Raw genomic sequence first — 3,700 nt, forward strand, 5'->3', positions numbered from 1 at the left:
AAATCTGTCATCCACTCAGAATGGAGAGTGGGGGAGTGGCATGATAGATGGCTATGTTAAAAATTCACTTTTGTTTTCTTGTCTCCTTTTCATCAGATATTTTACTGTTTCATAAAGATTAATGTCTGCTAATCCTTGTTTGGGCAAAGAGTACATATTTTTATAACGTTTTTTTCCTTTATATTTGTGATCAGTAAATGCAATGTCACTTATGTCAGAATCATTTTTCACTTAAATTAGTGGTCCGTGAGAAGGAGTGTTGCGATTTTCATAAATATCATCATTAGTTTATGAGAATGAAGAGCAGTATAAGAAAATCATGTGGAACATCTGATTTTAGGCTCGCAGAGAGTGAAGTCTGTGAACCACTTCTTACAGTGACTGGCCGGACTGCACGCAGGGTAGATGTTTTTTATGGCTTTTATTTTACCCGTTCTGATTATGTGGGTACAGCAAGTAAGGCCAGGATGATTTTGTGAATTAAAGCATGGTATTAGGATTTAGGAGATGTGATTTTCATTCCTATTAGTATGCCAAGTTTTATCTGCAGCTTTAAGTTTATCAGCTAATCCACATGTGCTTCAGGTTTTTGTTTGTTAAAAAGAAAAAAGGAAAGAGAAACCAAGTTAAGTTTTTTTTTTTTTTTTTCTCCTCTGCACCAACAGAAGCAGACACTTACCTTGTTCAGTGACTCAGGAGCCACACTCTATTAGCAGTACAGAATGAAGTGACCACAGGGCAACAGGGAAAGCTGACTCTACATAAAATTAAAGTGAATGCATTAAAAAATAGGTTTATAATCTGATATTTTTACTACGGTAAGGCTCACTAGAGTACAATAAAGCTTGATCATATGCAATGTAGTATAGTGGATTAAATTTCATAATTGCTAATAATAAGTAATCCTTCTGTCTCCAGGGTATATAGAAGGTTGAAAGGCAGCCAAACCACTGCATTTTCATTGTGTCAGTCTCCTTGGCAGTTCTCTGTGGAAGCATGCTGATGGGCGGGAGGGAGGTTAGGAAGAGCCTGTGGGTATGTATGGCATTGCTGTCAGGTTCATAAATTACCCAGGTCCGCTGAAAAGTGGGTACACCGTAGCCCATGTTGTGTATCCTCCTGTGACACTCCAGCATGGCATTCTTCTGGCTCAGGGGATTCAGTTATTCACTGCTCTTTTCCTCTCTTAATTTCATTTGTGAGCTCGTTTCACAGGAGTCTATTCTCTTAATGCTTCTTCATAATTTTCCTGAATACTGGCAGTATATAAAAGCAATGAGAAGAGAATAGACTCCTGAGCTTGGACTGTGTTTTCACTGCACTAAATTCTTGTTTTACCGTTCGTAAGCTCTCACTCCACAAAACCTGTGCTGCTGCTCTAAGATAAAATGTGTAGGTTTGGATTTCATTTTTCTAAGCTGGATAATAGGCATAGAGGTGATGCATACAGCAGCATATCAGAATGCTTCTGTGCTGTATCACTGTATTTGAAAGTAAAGGTAAAAGAGCAAGTCTTTTACTGTTCTTCACATTTCTTTACTCATTTTTAGCATGCTGTGAAATAAAACATACTGTGTCATATAATTTCCTTCTTAAATCACATTGCTCAACCCTATTCTTATCTAGTGAAGCAGGAGGCCATGTCTGAGCACATGTACTTTGCTCCCTGCTCTCTCCAGTTCCAGACTCATTTGATGTTCAATTTACAGCCCTTTTTCATTTCATCTTGCTGGGCTATGTCTTCTCTCGCACTTTGCCATAGCATGATAGAAGTCCTGGATGCCTGAGATGCAAGGACAAATCTTAACCAAATTGGATGCGTCCGGTTCCCTTCATTCCACCACAGGTATTGTTCTTCTTGAGACCTGGGCTGCTTGAGCTCCTTGTAGGCTTTTGCTCTCGTAAAACATGGGTGTTAACAAAGCAGACTGGAAGGATTGAGAGCTGACAATATAGGATGAAGAGCAGCTATTAGTAAAGATTGCTGTCATCTGTATCTTATATATATCACTAACGCTATGTCTGGGATGAGCTGATCTGTGGCTCTTGCTTATCACCGGCACCAACAGCCTGGGAGAGGTTCCTGTAAGGTCAAAAGAAACGTCAAAACTGCAAGTTGTCCCCAACTTGTCTCAACTCTGCCGCAGTTTTACACACTACAGCAGTAGGTTGGGAGGAGAGGATTAGCACTAACATCACTGTCCTTTACACTTGAGTCTCGACAGAGTCATTTACAGAGCAGAACCAGGGAGAAATATTGGCAGACAAGTTCTCTCATTTGTCTTTGCATGTGGTTTTTGGCTTTGGTAGTTTGATTACACTTGGGTTGTGTCCAAGCTTTTCTTCGCATCCCTGAGAGATTATAAATTTCTTTTACCTAAGTGAAAGTTAGAACCTTTCATAACCCAGCGCTGTGAAAAGCTGAAGATTTGTTGAAGGTTAATGAAGTGCCGTGTTCGTTTTGTCTTAGGGACCACAAGGTAAAAATTACCAAGTTTGGAAAGAAAAGGTTTTTCCTACCTACAGCATGCATGTTGCCTGCAAGTCTAATTTGATGTCTGAAAGGCTGTCTTTCTCGCTATTGCATGGTAATAAGGATTCTGCAGGCAGTATTTACAGTAGGGCTGCTCTGGCTTGGGCAGACTGTTCTGTGTGTAGAATTTGGAAGTTCAGTTGTCCTTTATTTAGCGATTATATAGATGAGGCAAAGCTAGTCAACCTCAAGCCTTCAAATATCATAGGAAAATTAAGATGGGGCGGGGGGGGTTACCACCCCCCATGACAATTCAAAGCTTTCTGTGCTTGTGTGTTTGTCTTCCTAACAAAAGCTGAGATTTGAAAGTTTGTGGTTTTGGGAGGAAGATAGACTTTGGTGACACTCATGATGAAATCTCGAGAGTGAGAGACAATATAAACAGGATCTGCTTACTCTCACCATAAATGTACTATCTCTGAAATGGAAAGAAAAAATAATCCTAGGTGTTTGTTTTTTTTTTCTGGCTGTGAGTATAAGCAGCTATGAGATTGAATATATTTGTAGGGTAGGTGTACTGAATAAGAAAATACTATTTTTACACAATCAGCTTTCATTCTTGCATTTCATTTTAACTGTACCCATCCTTTTCAGTTCTGCAATGCAGTGTAATCCCTATTTTATTGGAATACAGCATGTCCAAGGGAGACACTGGCTTCATTGCAGTCAATGGCATTTTGCCGTCGACATCAAGAAAACCAGGTTCTCATCCTTGTTACCAATAAATGGTGTTCCAAAGAGACGCTTTCACTGGCATTAGATCATTGCAGGCAGGTAATTTATAAACTTGTGGAAAATATTTTAGATACTGTCAAAGTCCTAACGTATGTATGCTTGATGAAGTTATTAAACAGTGTTAAGCTGATATTCGGTGTGCATTCAGAAATTAAAGCAAAGCAAAGGTTCCTTTGGGAGCAAGGCACCTTGGACCAAGAATGTAAGTGTAAATCTAGACAAAAGATAAAGCGGAGCTAAACACGAGCAATTTCAACAGGGAATGTAGGTTGTGCAGCCCCAGATGTCTAGCACCTTGGTGCTTCTGGCAAGCTGAGAAGGGTTCTCAGTGGGTTCTGCTGCCCTGGATGAGTACAGAGTTCCACAGGCAAGGGAAAAAGAGGAAAAAAAAAAAAGGGGGGGGGGGGGGGGGGGCGGTTTTTTTTCTAGCTG

Source organism: Cariama cristata, unplaced genomic scaffold (assembly GCF_000690535.1).
Source record: "Cariama cristata isolate BGI_N322 unplaced genomic scaffold, ASM69053v1 scaffold25803, whole genome shotgun sequence".
In the NCBI taxonomy this organism is placed as follows: domain Eukaryota; kingdom Metazoa; phylum Chordata; class Aves; order Cariamiformes; family Cariamidae; genus Cariama; species Cariama cristata.